This window comes from Phalacrocorax carbo, chromosome 2 (genome assembly GCF_963921805.1).
Source record: "Phalacrocorax carbo chromosome 2, bPhaCar2.1, whole genome shotgun sequence".
Lineage (NCBI taxonomy): Eukaryota > Metazoa > Chordata > Aves > Suliformes > Phalacrocoracidae > Phalacrocorax > Phalacrocorax carbo.
The window spans coordinates 87,237,553-87,258,530 of NC_087514.1; the positions used below are offsets into that span (position 1 = coordinate 87,237,553).

Genomic DNA, 20,978 nt, shown 5'->3' on the forward strand with positions numbered 1-20,978 from the left:
GACACATGAACTAATGGGCTTAAACTGCAGGAAGGAAGATTCAGATTTGCCATTCAAAAAGCTTCCCACTTAGTGACAGCAACACACCAGAATAGACTGTAAAAAGGGTAGTCCTCTGCCAGGAATGACAGAAATAATGGTAAAACATTCCCTTAGAAAAGTGATGGACCAATTGAATCTCAGGGCCTCTTACAGCACTTCTGTTTTACAGCTATGTAAATAAGTAATCATTACAAAGGGGAGCTACAAAGTTATCCTATAATACCAAAACTGTTTTCAGAAAAGAAAACATTAATGTGTGTAATTGTTAGGGCATAGGAAAGCCTGATTTGAATTTTAATCAATACATTGCACTTTTCTTAGAGGGGGAAATTTTTTTAACATACTTATTTCTAAGGACAATGTAGTTTATTTTTCAGTGGTTGAAAAATGGAACTGCTTTTACATATGGGAAATATGACTAAAACATGTCTTATTTTCCCCCTTTACCTTCTCCCAAAATTTAAACTTTGATTACTCCAACACTAATAATTTTGCTTAAAGAGGTAGGACAAAAAGGTAATATAAAGTTTAAACTTTGAATCAAATAAACTTATTAATTTCCACTTATTAAAGTCTGAGATGTTCAAAAGAAAGTGTAAGTGGTGCCTGTCAGATGAGGGAGGTTGAACTTGAACTAAACTTTGCTATTAAATAAAGGGGAACAACATGGGTTGGATAGGTGAATTTACAGATGATGCTATGGAGAAGTCATCAACTCAGCAGAGGCTTTAATCTGATTTATAAGTTTCTAATTTATTTGTTGACATGTTATGAAGTTTTGCTGAAATTATATATTATACTCTCTAAAGTCAGAAAGAGCAGAACCTTAGTTCCTGGCGGGGTTTTGTTTTTATGTAATGAACTTTGAGGAATGGATTGTAATAAAGTGAATCTGCATTACTGCTCAGTTTTGCAGCCTGACAGTGTAGTTATTCTTTGAATATTAAAGATTTTGTTGCCACTTGAGTAAGACTGAAAAAAAACCCAAACAGATGAATTGTTAGGGGTTACATAACATACTCATAGGTAGTGTAGGGACATTAAAAAAAGGTACAGTTTTTATTCTAACTTTGTAAGTCCACAAAGAGAAAACATTTATATTTTATACTCTGATGTTGTTTATTTAGGAAAGATGATCAACAATGTAAGCAAAAATCACAGTTTTATTAAATAACACTGTAAACAAAATTGAAAGCTTTATTAAACAGCATCTATGTGTGAGATACAGAATCTAGAATGTGAGTCTATCTGGCCTAAAGGATAAACTGCCAGATCACACAGAATTTGACAGAGATGTCTTCATCTGTTTTAGATAAAATCTCCACATTTATGTACATAATTGTGGTCACTGACTTGTTTTCCACACTTTAACGCAGCTGAAAGTATCTTATTAGGGATGACTTTTGCCTTATCCTCAAATTGTTTGCCTTTTGAATTGCACCTGCTATATATTATCGTATCATATCGTATCATCATGGGATGTATTTCATGGCGCTGCTGTCTCATGATACTAACTTCTCATCCTCCCTGTTCTCTTTGGTTTTGAGTAAAATCCCAGAGGTTTATTTTATGTTTAGTTCATGCTTTGCTGTATTTAATTCAGTTTTTATCCCTCTGTCCATTCTAATCAAATATATTTTTAACTGTATTTTAAAGATACACACTGCTGGAACTGCTGCATGTGCGTGTATTCTTGAAATAGACTGTTGGTTCATATTTAATATGTTCTAACCTATTTATTAAACTTATCAAGTAAGATACTTAACTGCCTTCCTCCATATCACACAAATATATTCTGCTATGCTCAGTATGCATTGTTCATCATTAGTATTCCTTATGTGCAGTGAACATAATTGCAAACAGCTGTAGTGAATGAGAATATTGAGTAATTTGAAATGATAGCCTTTTTAAAGGTCAAAGTCCTGTAACAGGCTGATGTAAACTCACTATAACTTCCAGCTCCATACGGATTTCCTGATGCTGTTGAAACCAGGAGTCTTGCATACAAACTGTATTTTTATTATTACTTGGAAATCTTTTGGCTTCTTCAAGTCCTTGTGATCACCTTGTGGTAACTAAAAAAGGCAAAAGTCAGATAATTTTTTATTTATAATCTGAATTTATCTGCTGTGAAATAAGTACTAGAAGTCAGAATTTGACAGTTCTTGGGCCAGGCTTCACTTTACCCCTGTTCCTATGGAGGTAAGATTAAAAAACAGAGGCAAAGGTGTAGCTGTCATTCTGTTGAGGATAACCCTTTTATGCTTGAGATATTCCTCCATATTATCTGGCCTAGTTTAAACATACTCTGTATTGCCAGAACTGTGGAAAAGTACTATAGAACAGTACATAATTGGGCCCAACTGGCCTGATCCTTCATCCCTTTATATCTTCTGAAGTCCTTTATCTGTGTAAAGTAAAAGTAAGCATAATTAAGGGGCTAAAATAAAAAAAAAAATTTGCAATGGGTAGGGCATTTTAAATTAAACTGTAATTAGAAGTTAGTATACTAATTTATGACTATGTATGTCCCTATTTTATTTATTCTTTCATATATCTCCACGTAAAATCTTGACCTCAGTAATATTTGATTTGGAATTTTTTGATATATTTATCTTCTTTCTCTGAACCACATCAGATAGAAGAATAGCCTTTAAAAGGTGGAATTGTCAGGACTAACTTGACATATTTGGTCAATTATGCTCATCTTGCATTTGACTGTTATATGGATTTAAACATAGTCATCCAAACCTGTAAATCCACATGTATACTTTTTTGTAATGTATTATCTTGTAGGAGTTTACAGGACATAGCTTATTCCCTTCATTTGAATCATTATGTTGAAATGTATTGCTGGGAAAAATGTAGTGGGTTTCTTGGAAGCCTGCATGAATTATTTGCTGTTAACCCAGCAGGCTTAGAATATCTGAGAATTATCCTGCAGGAGAGTAATTGGCCAAAAGTCTTCCTTTTATGAAAGGGAGAGGATGGGCTGGAGGAAAAAGTATGATGCTTTCGTTTGTAGGCTTGTCAGAAGAGCAATGCTCTAGGCAAATATCATTAAAAGTGTATTTTGAATTAAAATTATATTCTTTGATTGGTACAAATCCTGAAGAACTTCCTAGGAATTGGACCCTTATTTTCATAAAGCTACAGATACTTCTGTCACATTTGGAAATGTAGTATGTCTGACTGTTAAAATGATCAAAAGTTGTAAAGGTCAGTCTTAAAAGCTTTTAAGAAACATCTCTCTGTTACTCACTTGAAAGGGTCATGCAGTGTTACAGTGGTGGCACAGCAGAGGATATGTCAGTTTTGCAAAGTGAAACATTTCCTCTTAAGCAATGTATTTGCTTTCTCTTTTTTGAGACTTTAACAGATTAACTTAAAGGTGAGTTGCAGCATGCTCTTCCTAGGAACTCAAGTAATTTGTGCTCCATAACACTTGAGGGATATCCATAGTCTAAGTTGAAGTCTCACAGAAGAAATCCTATGCATGCTGTTAAAAATTTAAGGACAAAGTCCATGGACTTTGTTGAGTAACCTGACATTAAAAAAAGGCAGGCCTTCAGGAACATCTTTCTGCTAAATTCTTTTAAGGATGTCTCATTTCTAAAGTTTAGTACCCTTTGCCTGGTTTGTAGGGACAAGAAATGAAAGTAGAGAAAAAAAATTAAAATAGCAGAAATTTTCCTAGGTGAAATGGCACCCATCTTTCCCCTTTTTGCTTGGTTCATTTTTCAATGTGTGCATGCATGTGTGTTTTCTTTTTGAGAGTGTGCGTTTATAAAAGCATTCCAACTTATCAGGAATAAAAGTAACTTTTTTGATCAAAGTCTGGTAAGCAAGGGGAAAATATAAAAGGAATGTAAATGATTGCCTTTAATCAATCATTTAATATGGTGCTGTCACAGAAAATTTTATTTCTTTACAAAAACAAAGGTAGGAGTTGTCTGAAATTTCACTTTTTGTGATTGTTAATGAGTAGATCTGTTCCCATTTTTGTTCAAAAGTCTTGCAAATAAAATTGTGTAAGTCCAGTTGTCAAATATTTACAAGCTGTTATCTGTTTCTAGCTTTTGTTTCAGGCATACTGCTATTTACCTTATTAGTGCTTACTGTGATAGGACTATTCAGTTATTTTAAGGAATACTGCAGATTCAGTACATTGATATTGCCATATTTCTCATTGAGGTTTCTTCAACATGTCCAAAAGGGTTTGGAACAGCCTTCTAAGCAACTGTAAAGCCAGTAGACATTTGGACAGGAGTGTCTTTTTCCAGAGCAGCCATACTTTGTCAAGTGGAAAACTACACTCAGAGGCATTAGACTGGAAAAGAAAGCTTTGCCTGGTCAGAAAGAAACCATAAACTTCCTAGTTCAAATATTCTAAATGGGGGGCGGGAGAAAAAACAAACAAACCTAGTAGTAGTACTTTGTCTTCTTTATTATGGTTCTTTAAAACTTTAAACTTTAAAAGCAGTTCAGTATTCTACACTACATTTCTCTTTTCATATACATCATCCCTGCCCACATGCCTCACATCTCCTTCTTTCATTGCTGAAGTAACTTCAGTACAATAGTGTTTAAGAACAAGTCACATTTACATAGAAATAGTGGAGTTCTGGTTTTGAGCAACATAGTCTTCTGACTGCTACCATTTTTTACAGATCTGGCCATTCTTGGTGTCATTCAGCATTGACTGAATATCTCCAGAGGAAAGGAATTAGACAATAGCTGTCAGGTTAGTAAACTACTGTCTTTCTTGTACTGGGGCCCCAGAGCTGAATGCAGTACTCCAGGTGGGGTCTCACCGGAGCAGAATAGAGGGTCAGAATCATCTCCCTTGACCTGCTGTCCATGCTTCTTTTGATGCAGCCCAGGATAGAATTGGCTTTCTGGGCTGAGAGCACACATTGTCAGTTTTTCATCCACCCGTATCCCCAAGTCCTTCTCTGCAGGGCTGCTCTCTTCATCCCCCAGTCTGTAGTGATACTGGGGCTTGCTCCAACACAGGTGCAGGACTTTGCACTTGGCCTTGTTGAACCTCATGAGGGTCACATGGGCCCAATTCTCAAGCTTTTCCAGGTCCCTCTGGATGGCATCCCGTCCCTCTAGCAAATCAACTGTACCACTCAGCTTGGTGTCATCTGCAAACTTGCTGAGGGTGCACTCAATCCCAGTCTTTCTCTGCATCCATCCATCCAGTTCCTAACAGTCCAACCTTCAAACTCATATCTCTCCAATATAGCGGTAAGAATGTTGTGGGGCACCATATCAAAGACCTTACAGAAGTCTAGGTAGACAACATCTGTAGCTCTTCTTTTGTCCACTGATGCAGTCATTCCATCACAGAAGGCCACTAGGTTGGTCAGGCAGGATTTGCCTTTAGCGAAGCCATGTTGACTGTCTCAAATCACCTACCTCCCTGTCTTCTGTATGTTTTGACATGTCTTCCAGGAGTTTCTGCTCAGTGATGTTGCTGGGAACAGAGGTGAGGTAGTTTCCAGGCCCCTCCTTTCTACCCTTGTTAAAAATGGGTGCAAAATTTCCCTTTTTCCAGTCACTGGGGACTTTGCCCGATTGCCACAGACTTTCAAATATAATGAAGAGTGGCTTGGCCATTACATCAGCCAATTCCCTCAGGACCCTGGAATGCATCTTGTCGGGTCCCATGGACTTATATACGTTCAGGTTCCTCAGGTGGTCTCGAACCAGATCAACCCCTACAATGAGAGGGACTTCATTCCCCTAGTCCCTGTCTTAGTTTCAGGGACTTGAGAGATGCGGGAATTGAGAATACCATTGAAAACTGAGGCCAAAAATGTTGGTGAGTACATCTGTCTTCTCCGTGTTTGTTGTCACCAGGTCTCCTGTCTCGTTTACCAAAGGGATACGCTTTCTTTAACCTTCCTTTTCTAGCTGACATACCTGTAGAAGCCCTTCTTGTTATTCTTCCCATCCCTCACCAAATTCAGCTCCAACTGTGACTTAGCTTTCCCAATTCCATTCCTACATATTGAGGAAATGTCCAATATTCTTCCCAGGATACACATCCCTGGTTCCGCTGCCTGTGCATTTCCATCTTACACTTCACTTTGACCAGGAGGTCCTTGCCGAGCCACGCCAGTCTCCTGCCTTCCCTGCCTGATTTCTTATCTATCGGAATCAAGAGCTCTTGCGCTCTAAGAAAAATGTCCTTAAAGAGCTACCAGCTCTGTTCAGCCCCTTTGTCCCTGAAGGTGGTTTCCGAGGGGGTCGCATTCACAAATTTGTTAAACAGCTGAAATGTTATGCTATGTGCTATTATTGATTTAAAATATTGGTAGATGGCCATCTGTTCTAGATATGAAAAATTCCTGTTTCAGAAGGGAAAATAGCCATGCTTAAAAGCTGGCAGTGATCAGGTGAGACAGCCATCAAGTCTGTCTTTTGGTTCACCAGAAATTCTAGACTAGAGTGGAAAACAAGTAGTTCCAGAAAAAAATTTACTTGATTGGGAAATAAACTGAAAAAATATTTGAAAATATGTTGTTGGACAATTGTCTAGCTCTCTTGAAAGTACCCATATGCCCACAAATCAGATAATTCTTCCAGAAAATGTCTTTCAATTTTTTCTAAGAAGAACAAATGGTGTTTTATTGCCTTTTGGTGTGAAGAATTGGAAGATGGAGATGTGCTTTTTACTGTAAACTTTAATCTGAGAGACTCCGAGGCTTTCTCTTCTTCATAGTCCTCTCTAGGTGTTGTGCCTGTGGTAGGTCCCTGGAAACATAATTTTTTTTTAGAGGGGTTTTGTTAATTTTGTAACATACAAGTTATGAGCCCCTAAATCCATTTATTGACTAGGGATTTTAAAATTTTATCTTTTCTTTTTTTTTGTTATGCTATCAATTGACCTCAGCGAGATTCCATTAGAAGCAGATTTCGTTTCAAGGGGTTTAATTTTGCTGAGACAAATGGGTAAATCACAGCACTCACCATTCCATACATACCATACTTACAGCAATATAAGGCCAGTCTTCCAGCATTTTGTTAATTAAAATGTCATGGACAAGACTGCAGTATGAGTCTTTGAGTAACCATTAAACTCAGAAGATCTGAAGAAACTGAAATGGTAGAGACTGAAATAGTAATTTCTAACACATTGTTATGACTCTGAAACTAGGAAATGACTGTTCAGTTTTAAACTTAATGGAGATTTTACTGGATAACAAAACATACTAATAAATGACTGGAGTGAGAATAAAAATCTCAATATGCACTGGTTTAATTATAGTGTAATAACATTTAGTGCAGTGTCTGTTAGACATATATTTTAAAATGTGGCATTTAAAGTATGGGCTTTTTAACCAAAGTATTATTCATAATATTAACTGCCATCCTTCTCAAACTTTTGGCTATGCATGAGATTATGCATAAAATGTGTTTTTTTTCTTTTTGTACAGCTTCTTGAATCATGACCAGAAACATTCAATAGGTTTCTTGAAAGTGAACAGTAAGAGAAAAATGGAAATTTAAATAAGCCCCAATTCTTCCATTTGCTATCATGAATTAATTAGGACAAAGACAGGAATGTAATATAGATTGAGCTAAGGTTTATTTTTGGGTGTTTTTTTCTTGTTTGTTTGTTTTTGTCTTTTTAATATGGGTGAATACATTCTAATCTATAGTATGATTTTCTAAAGATAGTCCTATTCCTTCATCAATGTTATAGCTAGTATGAGTTGCAGTGTGTCTCTAAAGCATGGGGCTGTCTTTACTACAGCATGAGGTAGTGCAAAGATGTCACTGAAGGTTGTCACTTTCAAGAAGTTTTATGAAATATTACTTCTCTATTAGATGTTTCTTCAGAACCTGATCTTGGAGTTTTGCAACTGAAAACCCTATCCTGAAGTCCCTAATTCTTGTTGTGACCTTCTTAGTTCACTATTTTACTTTTACAGCAATTTAAAGAAATAGTGCAAATTCTAGTTACTATAGATTACTGTACACATAATTTGATGGAGAGTGTTTGGTTCTGGAGGTACTTTCTGATGAAGTAAACCATGTAGTAAATGAAAATTATCTTGAAGGCCGTTAAAAATGGAGTCAACTGAAATAAAGCCACATCTTCCTGCTTACTCTACTGGTATAAATCAATTACTTCAGTGTGACTAAAGGGAAAAATACCTTCATTGTGTGAGTAGCTAAATTAATCACAAATGACAGAAGAGCTTCTCCCATTGTTCATTCACAGCTTGTATAAAGAAGATATGTTCAATTACTAGACATGACAACAACTACACAAAACAAGTAAACTGTACATATGCAGAAGGGTGAAAAGATGAAGCCTTATTTGGTACATTCTCTTTTACACAACACTAGTGAATTGGAACTTGATATGTTGACAAGTATTTTTCTCATTACAGTTTTTCTTTAAAACCTGGAATTAGGAGCGTGCATCCTATCCCCAAACTATGTCATTAATACCCTTCAAAACCAAGGCTTTTGTTTCCCTTACCACTTCCTTTTCTACTCTCCTGTCTGAATTTAATATCCATTGAGTGTTACTATTTTCCTCTTTCTTTGGAAAGGAATGGCAAGATATTTGTTTAACCACCAGTCTCACACATTGCAGTTGACAGTAATAAAACTTGTTTAGATATACCGTGTCCTTGTTTAAATAAGCGTATTTCAGCTTGATTTGAGACTCAGTGAATACTGTGGCAAAAAAGAATGTCATTATGGTCCTTTGATTTTACAGAGTACAGAAAGGCTTTGTCCCGGGGGCTCATATTCCAAGCACTGATCTTGCCATTGCTCTGGTGTCATCCACAATTATGTTTATCTTGAGCTATTTGTTGAGGAGCTGTGGCGACCTATAGAACTGAGAGTGTGAATGGGGGAAGTTACATTCAGGAAGCTGGCTATTTCTAATTACAACTATTAAATGGATATGTCGAGTTTTTAACTTCTCCAGGAATTGCTGGGGGCTCCCCAGTGAGTCAAGGCAGGCCCTGGCAGCCAAGGCCTGTCCCACTGCCCCAGCCAGGAACAGGGCAGCCTGGGGCCACCAGAGCAGCCTCAGCCCCTGGCATCGGTCACCTCCCTGGGGATGGGGACAGAGCTGGGTGCAGACCAGCAGGTAGGAGGTGCAGACAGGCTGTGACATGGCAGCCACCACAGCTCAGGCTGGGCCCTGTGGCAGAGCCTCGGCCAGAAGCAGCTGCCAGGGTTGGAGGCCCTGCTGGAGCCTCTCCCTGCCACCACCAACAAAGCAGCCTAATGGAAGCCCTATATACGGAGATGTATATATGTGTAGATCTATAACTACCACTCATATATAAGTTTGTGTGTGCATCTGAATACAGTTATATGAATTTCATGGTACAAGAAAGTCTGCCATCACTGTGATGACTGTCTGATGATTTTGTGTATGGCTGATGCAGCTTCTTGCTTGAAGGAACTACTTTACAGTGTTGAACTTCATGCCAAGGTAAAAGTTCTTCATTAGGTATAAGGCATAGAGGACACTTTCTGAAAACTGTGATACATATTGCTAGGTGGGAAATTGATTTTCCGATTAATTTTAGTTTAATCATAACTCTAAATTGGAATTTTCTGTAAATGGGGTCAGTGTCCTAAATTTGCTCTGTAGGCTTTATTAATATTTTTTTTCTTTTTTTGCACTTTCTCTGTAATGAAAATACACTGCAATTTTTCTTGTGGTTCGCAGGCTACATTCGAAAACATTTGAAATATACTTTTCTATCTTTTCAATATATCTGGCATGCTTACTCTGAGATGACTTTTCCTGACATAATGCATTGTTTTTCACATGATCAATATCACAGAGTATTAGGAGAGCTATTCACTCCTAGACTGATATGGATTTCTAAACTGACTGTTGTTTCTCATTTTTTGCTTCTTCAGTTTTCTTCAGTGCCTCCACCTTTCTTTGCATAGAGACTAGGAGAAATTTCTCATTAATTATACAGGAATTGCATAATCTTTCTGTATTTGCCTCAGAATTTGGATGCCAGAATTGTTCTTGTGGGAAGTAAAACTTTTTTTGGCCTTTTTCCCAGACTATGCCATTTGATGCTTAGTTACAGTACATGGGAGTTTTTAAAGTGAATATCTCTACTTCAGTTATGACTATACGCAGTAGATGAAGCAAATGCTTAAAATCCATTCTCGTCTGCAAATACTGATCTGACTAAAAGACACTTTCTTTAACAATTTTTTACCTCCTTCAACATAATGTTCAAGAATCTCTTCCACTAACATGATGTTTTTATAGATTGTTCTTCACTGTTCTTAACTGTGCAAATTTAGCATTGTTTTATATGAGGATGCTCTAGCTTGCTGAAGAAATGGGCAGCTCAGTCAATTAAAGTCAAGTTCTATCTTTTCTTCATTTTCGTCGAATCCTTGTATTACATGCTTTAGTGTTCTTATACAGAATTGTTATACTTCTATAGTTATGTAGAACATACATTAGCCTAAACGTTACTAGTAGGTTTGCAAACTCTGATCTACAGGAATTTATAACTGAAAAGATTTCTGTATCTTAGCATAGGCTTTTATGTAAAATCAGTCAAAAATATTAACAAGCGCAGGCTCTCCTCTTTGATTCAAATGTAATTTCCCTAAATTCTTTTGCAGGGATATTTTCATCTTGCAAGAATCTCAGCAAGTTTACACAGCTCTTTCTTAGTTTTTATAATTACCAGCCAGCTGCAATTTCAGAGTACTCTAGAAGCATAACACTGTTTATTTATCCTAGAATGTTACTAGAATGCTACTGGTTATTTATACTCGAATGTTTGCAATCTCATTTCAGACCAAGTCTTACCGGTAAGTTCTATATCAAAGCATATGAGGCTGTTCTTGCTTTGAAGGGTTGACTAAAAAAAATGCAGCACAGAATAGCAAGACTTTGGTTTGCAGAAGGTACTCATCATGATCTTTTGCTTGTTTTATTTATTGTAATGTATTTAGTTCTTTTTCATTTTGAAGACAATGAGAACTAGACTGTAATACTGCACCTTAGCTGCATGTTTATATTTTTGGGATGACTGGAACAAACTACAAGCAGTGCATTGCTTTTAATTTTCCAGCCACCTGTATTCCAGCATGATAACAGGCACTTTAGAACCTTGTGTCCTCAGAGTACATTAGATAAAGGCCAGTAATCATTGTCAAGTGCTAAATATTTATAAACAGCATAAAGCTTTTTGCAATCCCAACAAATCTAGAATAAATTTCCTATAATGCAAAAGTGCTCCCTCCAAATGCTTTCAGATTACAATAAACAAAATGCATTAGCTTAAAAAATACAAGCTTCATTTCCTCTCTTGCTTTGGTAAATAATTGGGTTGTTCATATAAAGCTTGTAGAATATTGTGTTATATAACAAAATTTTCTTTCTTTTTTATGGAGAACTTAGATCAGTTATGACCTAGATGTAAAATTATCTTTCTAAAGCTTTTTGTTTTGTTTTATTTTCTTTCTTAAATGATACTGGGGTCTTTGAGAGAAAGCAGGGTATTTGGTTTTTAAAGTTTCCTTTACCCGTGCTGCTTTCAGCGATCATAATCAAGACAAGATAATCCTCCATTTGGCATCCTAATAGTTTCCATTATAACTGACTGACAGAGCTTTACAGTGCTATGAAATACTACTAAAATGAGGATCAAATTGTTTTCTCATTCTGAAAAAAAAGTGCAAAAGAGGGGCAGATCTCCCTGAAAGTTTTATGGTATTGTGCACTTGAGAAGGATAAGCTTTTAATATTTTTCTCTAGGGAGAAGCTTGTAAAATATAAGTCAGCATGTAACTCTTGGAAATGCTGGCAGTATAAGTAGAGATTTATTTTTTCCCTTCCTGTCCCAAATGCCTTTAGATTAACACACATAAAGTTAATGAAAAGAAGGTAATGAAGAGACTGCTTTAAGTTTGGTCATCTTCAGGTGCCCACTTGCTACATGAAGAGTTCATGCTATTATCCCATGCTGAATTAAGCACACAAGCCCGAATGGAAATGGAAACACAAATCAGCAATTAATTGTTGGATTCAGTTCATTTAATGATCCTCTTCATGGTGCAGTGCAAAGTCTTTTGCCTATGTTTGTCTCTGTTCCAAAAACTCTGTCCATGTTGAGCTGGGAAATAACACTTGTTTGGAACTGTGACGGTTTTCCTCTTCAAGTGGAGAGATGTACTTTTTCTCTCTCTCAGTAGATTTCTGAGTAATTAGCCATCTACAGTTCAGTAACATTTTCCCTCCTGATATTCAGCAGGACTTTTAGCCTGAGGTCATAAGGGGTTATGTTTCAAAGATTTTGGTTTTGGTTAATTTCAGTCCTAGATTCAGCAAGGTCGAGTTTTCAACTGCAAGCCTATTTTAGAGTTAAGGTGAGTTATTTCTGTGCCAAAAAATTTTATCACCATAATTATTATTCTTTTTGTTCTGTTTAATAGTTGCTTCCTAGTTATGGACCTTGAAGCCAATACTACAAAAGAAAACAGGGTAAGCAAATGCTTAAAGAAAACATGTACATTATTGGAAGTCTTCAGCTGAAAAGTAAATATTACTTCATACATTAGAGTTTCATATAAAAAACAAATCACTTTCCCTACCCCTGCCCCTATTAGTAAGTAAATTGATTGTGGAATGGGATTTTGTTGACTGTAAAGATGGTTGTAATGATTGGGTAGCTTAGATGCACATGTAAGTGCTTAACTCAGATAAAATTTCTTTTAATTCTACTGCATTCCCTTCAACAAATTGCAGTAACTACTTTGCTTTGAACATGACCATACTTTCAACACAGTTGACAATTAAAAGGTCCTTATCCATCCTGAAGAAGGAACCTTATAAACCATGATGTGAGAATGGGCAAAATATTCTGCCCAGCCTCAGCTGGAAGGAATTATATCAGTGAACTATTGCCTTCCTGGAGACTAGACAGCTGTACAGATAAGCCTGGCTAAGCACGTGCTTAACTAAGACTGTGAACAGAAATAGATTGTCTATCAACATATTAGAAATGAGGTTGTAAAAATGAAATGCAGTGAAGCCTGACCAGTTCAGAGAGGTACCAGAAAAACAAGTTTTCCTCATCTGAGGAAAGTGTAGTTGGTCTTCCAGCTCAAACTGTTTCTTTTAAAAGTCAGTAAGATTAATGGACTAGTCTTCCTTTTTTGCCTGTGACAGAAGTTTATAAATCCTCCATCCCTCCCCTCCTGCCCATTATAACATCCTGGATTATGTTGGGTTTGGGCCTATTACTGTCCATTATTGTTGACCAAGTTGCTTAAATATGCATATCCACAGATTCATTGACCTTGTATGCAAGGCTAGAAATCACCACATTTTGCTCTGTAAGATATGCATTTTCACTTACTGTGTTATTAATAGAAAAGAAAATCATTCCAGAACTTTAAGAGTACTTGAAGTAAAGCAAAAACAAACTCTTGCCAAACCTATTTTAGCCCCAAAGCATGTTGACATGCATGTTTGTAGGTAAAAACAATGTGGCAAAAACTAGTCCTTTGTCAGTGTAAATACAAGCAGTCATTTTCCACCTGCTGAATATGCTGTGCAAGGCTTTAATTGTCTGTTACATCACTTCTATCAGCGCTATGTCAAGAACAGAAAATAAATCTCCTTACAGGGTTTTCTCAACGCAGCTGCCAGTCTTCTGTTGTTGCAGAGGTCAGAAAAGGTCACATACCCCTCCCTCCATTGCTACTTTTCCTTCCCAGAGGGTCTTATTGGAGTGGACACTCCTGAACACCCCTTTTAATTTCATAATAGTATATGTCATACATATGTCACTGCAAAGATATGAGGTCTGATTTCTGGTATTTTTTTTGAAAATGCATATGAAATTATTTTGTGTGAAAAATTCTCAATAATTTATGCAAAAGACCCATGTCGTTGAACCTGTTTTCTGAAAAATCTCCTAAATGGGAGCAATGGAGGAGTGACAGGGAATATTGGCTTTAAAGTAAAACCTGTTAATTGGGTTTTACTATTTCCCAATAAAAATTAATCACAAAGTGAACTTAGAAAAGAGTTACTACTCTCGAATAACACCTTCCTGTTGGCAGCTACCATAGAGGAAGGGACTGTAACACTACACTATAATAATTTTTGAAGTTACACAGATGTGTTTAAAAATGAATGCTATTTAACCACTAACTGTATTGGAAATTAATTTTTACCCCATACAAATAAATAAGACTGAGAATCTTCACCTCGCTTGATAAATTTTGAGCTACTATCAACTGACATGTTCCAGCTTAGCATGACATGCACACCTGTGGTGGTGTGCTCCCCCCTACCTTGTATAAGCAACAACCACCAGTGGGGGTTGTGATGGCTGCATCCAGTTTATGCTGGACTTTGGAGATTGATGGCAACACAGTAGCCAATGGCTGTCTGACACAGTTACCCAGCTGTCTTGCTGATATGCCAGTATGACTGGATATGCAAATATGACTAGAAGTCAATCATCTTACTCCATAAATTGTGGACAGCCCAGGGCCCACTGAGCTCTCCTGCACAGCAGTGGGCTGCACGCCAGGATCTCCCCTTGACTAGGGCCGCCTCTCAAGGTTACTCCTCGAGACTGAGAGATTCCTTGCTGCAACAGATCCTCAGTAAGAGACTAATAGCATGCTAAATTTTGAAATCCTAGCTGAGTGATATAAAGGATCGATTGCTTGTATATAATCCTTTAGACAGAAACCGTTGACCAAGTCTGGGACTAGGATTGGATCCAGCCACACTTAGACTCCTCTCTGAGAGGAATTTAGAAAGCAAGGGGGTCCTTTCTGAACCTCCTGACTCAATGAGAGGGTCTTCCTGACAGTTTTGTCTGACCCTCTTCTCTATACAGTAAATAATCACATGTACATTGCTATCAAATCTTGTTAAACCACTGTTGCATTGCCATTGAACTTTGTTAGCTCAATAAAGTATATTGTTGCTTCTCTCTTATAAGTGAAATCCACTCTCACTCCATCCGCGACACCTTAATGTGACCTTTCATATACAGTTACAGATTAATGTATCTGATGGTGAAAATGTTTTACATAACCATGTATAATAGTGTAGGTATTAGTAGAATACATCAGCTATTATTTCTGTGGCCCCTGAGTTTATCAAACAAATTAGTTTATGTACAATGCTATCAATTATTTAACTACAGGTACCTCTATGTCAAAGCACACACAAGAGCTTTACAAACACAAGATGGCCTTGGAAAAAAGATCATAGTTATTTCAAAGATCAGCCCAAACCAGCAGTGTTGAACTGAAGCTAATATACACAGGAGTCATCAAACTGTGCTAATCATGGATTTACATGTGTATAGTCATATAACTGCAGTTAGAAGTGATTGTCGGCAAAACCTACCTGGAGTGTGAGAAGGGCTGATTATATAGTACTTTTTTTTGTGTGTAAATATGCACATTTTACTTATTTTCTGCATGGTTTCTGCAAGCATTTTCAGTTAATGCTCTGGAGATAATATAAAGGAACAAGGTAAATGTAAAGCAAATCCAGGGTTTGATGGGAAAATGTTTGAAAAGTTCTGTTCTCATTTTAGGTACTATATTTTCAACAGGATTGTTAACATCAGCCTCCCCAATCAATGCTTTATACCTTTTGGCATTAGTACAGGAGAATATAGCTCTATATACTTTTTGCAACTCAAACTGTTCATTGGAAAAGGATGTAAATTCTAAATCACCTCTATTTGTATTATATTTCCACATTGTAGTGAGTACCTTATATCAAAGGGTTAAGAGGTTAGCTGTCATTCAGGATCAGTTATAATTGTTTCTTAAAAGAAAATGAAAATTAAATGTTAAAACAGAAATTAAATATTAAAATGGAAAGTTGGAGACTAAAAAAAAATTAAAAAGGTCCAACAAAGAAAAGAATAAAAACCTTAAGAATATAAAAGTGAAATGTTGCATCCAGTGGGCCCAAGCCTTTACACTTACTGCTAGGGAATAAAGTCAATAGGTTTATACATACATACATATATAGATATATTTATTTTCTTTTTTAATGGAAGACTGCAGAAGAAAGAAACTGGTAAAACCAAAAGAATCCTAAAAAAAGTGTATTTCATTTCTGGATTTAAACTTATGGAAATAAGTAGCTTCCTTTCTATCAATGCTGTCTTTGTAGTATGAGCATATTTTGGTATTCAAGGTTATATTAATCATAGTAAGCATGGGTCTAGTGAGTAAGTGAAAAGGAGATGGAACTGCTGTGAGGCATCCTGGCCAGAAGCATATTAGTCAGTTATGAAGATACATGTATTTGCATATATTTTGAGTGCAATGATTGATGAGCTAAGCTGATGAATATCACTGCAATGAATATCACTGAAGTTAGCAAATATTTATATTGTTTGTCTTGAAATCCTGATTGATATAATGTTTTTGGTAGTATTTCACATAAAAAGCGACTCACAGACAAAACTCGCAGGCATGAAACTGAAGGACATAGAAAAGAGTGACTTGTAATTAATTGCATAGATTGTTGTATTCATACAGTTAAAATTTCACCATATGATTCTGCAAAGTCCTGTTTTAATCCACATGACTTTTATTTAAATATTGAGATAAAAATTAGTATGTTACTGAAAAGTATAATATGAATATATTTTTTCCCAAATTTCCAGAAACAAACTTTTTAAGAAAATTGAAAACAAAGTCATTATAATTTGAAACTCTAACTGTATTTACCTTATTTGCCCTTGAGCCTTTGCTAGATGACACGTTAGTTTGGAAAAACAGCATTTTGTAGTTAAGCAGATATTAATAGCTTTTATTGAGGATTCATCCTGATTCAACTCATGTTACTATTGCCAAGAAACGTTATCTTCATTATCAGAGTAAATATTCTTAAACTGCATAGAACAATAATTTTATAAGTCTTACTCCATTTGGTAAGTAAAAGGGAAATAAAATTGTCACAAGGAAATTAAAGATGACAATACTTCCATTGTTTAATTCACATATTCATAATCTGATAAAATGATTACAGAATTTGTCTGGCCACCTGTAACCAAGAGTTTAAGTTTACCCATACTGTGTGGCTTGTCAGCTCCAACACCATTCCCCAGAAATGCTTGTACAGGCAAATAAGTGAGGTTCTCAAAATTAGATATGGCTGTAGAAAAAGGTTTTACTGGACTTTATCTGTTGCACTTGACTAGGCAGCTTGTTCAAATGCACATGTAGGATATAACTCCTTCTCTCCAGGACTTAATATTATTCTGTGTCTAACATTCCATAAATTTGTATTTTAAATTTATGGATAAGATGCACACATTTAGTAAAATGTGTGGCTGTTCTGATTTTAAAATCCAATGTATTTTCTGCTTCTATGATCTGTCCTTGTTTTGTGGTTTTTTTTTAAGTATAAAAGCCAGGAAACCTTTATACATACTTTAAAATGCATTACCAAATCAAAATTTAACTCTTCAGTGTTGGAAAATATGAAAACCAAGGTGCCTTGCACGAACATGCTGGTATCAAAGATATAGTTTTGACACAGTACATCTGATGCTGGGACAAGCAGCTCTCTTGTATGTAGGAGGCTCGAAAAACCCTTGTCATTCAGTTGCTTCCAATGCATCTCTGGCTGCTTTTGCTTTGCTCTTCTGTGGGTCAAAAAGCAAATATATTTCACAGCCTTTTATAGTCTTAGAATGGTATTTGATTTTTACAGCATGTTTTGATCACTTTGATTTTGGCATTAAATGTTGCACGTTAGTAAAATGGCAAAAGGCAATATCCCAGAGAACAGATCCTGGTGTTCTCTTTTGCTGAAGACTACCTGAGGCATAGACAACGATTCTCTAGCTAAATTTTGCTGTTACTTGGCATTCTTTGAGGTGACACACTCATTCAAATTATACTCCCAGTAAAGGAGCTATTCAACAGTCTGTATTACAGGAGATACATATTCAAAAAAGATGATGGTAATAAGAAAAACATACAGTTGTTTCATACAACATCCAAAATAGACTTTATGAATTTTTCACTCAGAATTATTCCTGTTTATAGGCTAAACAATTTTGACATTTGACCAGAACGTTAAAAAACTTTTTACTGAGACATGTTGTTTATCCTAGATATGACACTGAGCCAACTGAGGCATGGTGTCAGCAATTCCAATACATTCAATGCAAATACGATGCATTCTTTATATTCTAAAGGACAGACAGTAAATCACCTTTTCTTCTATGCCAGATCACTCCTTTTAATGGAGAACCTTTAAAGAGGAGGGGAGATCCTTTTCACTTTCCTAACAGAAATAACAGTTTTCTGCTGACTCCAAACAAAGACATTAGATTCTTTTCATATGACTGTCAGATATTAAAGAAAGATAATATTTTACAGAGACAAGTTGATAAATGGATGCATTTCCTTGGGGAAATCTTAAGTTACTAAAGTATTTTTGGAAAATATTCTATAACCTTGATATTGTATGCCAAATGAAGCTCATCTTTTGATTTATTTTCCAAATATTTTGCCTTTTTTTTTTATAATGACCTCTTGTACATCAGGACAAATTATTATGAGGATGAAGTTTGTGTCACTAGAGCCCAAGGTGATGTCCTGTAGCAATGCCTTCTAAGTATGCTGAAGGACTCTGAAGGAGACATGCGCAATGCCATTTTTTTCCTCCTGTTTTGGGATTTTGTCTCATAAATCACCCTTTAATGAAAAAAAAAAAAAAAAAAAAAGCAATAAACGTTATATAACTCATAGGGATTATGGAAGTCAAAAGTGTGGCCCTAAGTGTGAGGTGGATTTTGCTTTCTGAACCAAGTTTGGAGCTCTGGCAGGATTAGACATTTAAGTTATCTGGAAAAATGGTTGCTTTTTAGTCTTGAGTTCACCTTTGTTCTCCTCACCACATACTTCCTGAAGTATTTTGGTAATAATATGAAGAATTTTATGTCAGTCTTCGAAATAAATGAACAAGATGAGAAGGGGAAGTTGTGTTGAAAATCCAGTGTCTCATCTACCTGTTTTAACAAAACTTGTGAAAACTTGATTTTGGATTTTCTTAAAGTTGTTTTTGAAAAACAAGCTAAACAATTATGACATCGAGGTCTCAGTAGTTTTTATCACAGAAGAAAATTTCATAGGGGTCACGGTGTCCAAAGTAGGCGTTTTTAAGTTTGTGGTTCCTTATGAAAAGGAAATATTGTGTATGCTTCAAAACTTCCATTTTCTATCAGTATTCCTGTCACTGTATCCCATTCCTGTTTTTCACTCAAAATTGTCAACATTGCATTTTCGTCATAAATTTCCTTACTCTCAGTCTTTCATACAATTAATTCTCTGGATATGCTGTTGAGGAAATGGGCTTTGGTTTAGGAAGCTTAGGTTATTTATGGTTCAAGACTTCTGGGTTTTACAGAGTTGAAGTCATAATTGTGTATTTTTCATAGTAATTTTTTTAATAGGGTAATAAACCTGAGTGAATACAAAAAAGTGGAACTGATATAACCATAGATAGAGCTCAACTGATTTATCTCATCTGTCTTAGGTAATGACAGGAAATGGTTTATATTCCTAAATACAGTATCCTTGGCTTGTAGGTTTTCTATGTTTTAAATTCCCTTTCTGTTTCAGATCCTACTGTAGTTCAGTCTTCTGTTACTATATAACTGGAACTTGGAAAACAGCCTCTGTGCATTATTTTTCTTACCTTCTGGTATGTTGCTGTTAAATTTTTCTTTGTATGTGTTTTCTGTGATATACTAACATTATTATTTTTCTATCAAAATCTTAAAAAATAGGAATAGGAAAAAAATCATAACTATGTCTTCCCAGTGTTAGCCTTAGGCAATAGTAAAAATATAAATGGATAACATATACTTTTGAGAGAGTGAGCCACACATAATGCAATACTATACTACTACTATTGTTCCCATGTAGGGTGAGCAAAGACAGGATTGTTCAGCTTGAAGGTAATAGGATGATGAAGCCACATTTAGTGAAAATAAAAATCAAATGGTCAGTTCCTAATGCAATTAACTTTACCTTCTAGATGGGGATTAGAGCAGGCTTGGACCTAGTCAGCATGATAAAGGGGCCCCCAGAATAGAAGTCTGTTTCAGAGTACAGGATGGTATTACTTTTGGGGTTTCTTCCAATCTCTGTCCTTGGTGAAAACAAAGTTTCTCCTCCTGCCAAATTTATATCTTCTTGATGTCTAGCTTCATTGCTAACAGACAGGGTATCTCTCTTTTGCTGCAGCTCATACCAGTGACCTTATGCCTGTACCTAACTGGCAACCTCAGATATTCCTTGTTAAATTAATGCAAAAGTCTTACAAAGCTTAATAGAAATCAGTTGTACTGAGTTTTCGCTTAAAATTGAAATAAGTATTTTCTGTACAATACTTGATTGCTTTAATAAGGGGGCATGTAACTCTTATGGAAGGGTGTTGTAGCATACACACATACCCTTGCACTCTGAAAAAAAGAACATGTTTTATTCCTCTCACATATGGTAACATATATACTGCTTACGTGGTATATGAGGAAAATTAGTAAATACATGGGTTTTTTAAAAAAAAGTAGGCATCGGGCATCATATATTATGTCTGTTTGCTCTGAGATATAATTTGCACACCAATGATATTTTCAGTATGAAGATGGCTGACTTGGTCAGTGATGAAAACTATCAAGGTATAAAACAAACAAAAAAAATAATCTTTTGCACCAAATAAAGTGCCTGTAAACAGATGATTTATGGCTTGTTATGTGACCTGTCTCACTAATAATGAAATATTCAAATACCATAACCTTTCCCATCTGTTCAGTGAACAGCTGTGACTTGGTGTTTGGCATCTGATCTTTGCAACAATTAAACTCACTCTTTACATAAGTAATACAGGT

General features: G+C 35.9%; 1 long non-coding RNA gene across 1 annotated transcript in view; it reads left to right on the top strand.

Moving 5' to 3' along the window:
• The first annotated feature begins 1,984 nt into the window (after positions 1-1,984).
• The window catches only part of LOC135311720 (uncharacterized), a 56,707-nt gene continuing 37,713 nt past the window's right edge, over positions 1,985-20,978 (top strand). Inside the window, exons 1-3 of the long non-coding RNA XR_010371307.1 lie at positions 1,985-2,126; positions 4,713-4,786; positions 12,511-12,559. This is a non-coding gene — a long non-coding RNA (uncharacterized LOC135311720). The remainder of the gene's footprint in view (positions 2,127-4,712; positions 4,787-12,510; positions 12,560-20,978) is intronic.